Genomic DNA, 518 nt, shown 5'->3' on the forward strand with positions numbered 1-518 from the left:
TGTTTCTTGGGCATTTTGAATAATTAGATGTGTTTTCAATTAGATGAATGCATGTTGATGTATTATTAAGCTTTCTAATTGCCTCAAGCTAGGTATATGTGATCCAGATAAGGGCTTCCCTTTTCACTTTTCTTACTACTCAACTCAGAATTACTATAGCAGGTGTTGGCTGCCTATCTGGTATTTGCTCTTGCCCAGGTGGTAGCATTTTATAGGGTACAATTATAGCTTGGTTATATGACCACAATCACTATCTCTTCTTGGGTAATGTAGGGAAAGAACCCTCCCCCAAAGTAAAACAGATTAGATACTACAGTCTATAATTGCCAAAAAAAAAAAAAAAAAAGCAAAATATGAATATGACTTTAATGCCCCTCTCTCAATTTCTTGCCTTCAAGGCTGCCTGAGAAATTACAAAATGTTAGGCGTTTCTCCAATAAACAACATTCTTATCAATGGAGAAAAGATTGAAGTTGTCAGGACTTCATTCTTCTTGGATCAACTATCAACACTCATGG

This window comes from Chrysochloris asiatica, unplaced genomic scaffold (assembly GCF_000296735.1).
Source record: "Chrysochloris asiatica unplaced genomic scaffold, ChrAsi1.0 scaffold00849, whole genome shotgun sequence".
NCBI classification, from domain to species: domain Eukaryota; kingdom Metazoa; phylum Chordata; class Mammalia; order Afrosoricida; family Chrysochloridae; genus Chrysochloris; species Chrysochloris asiatica.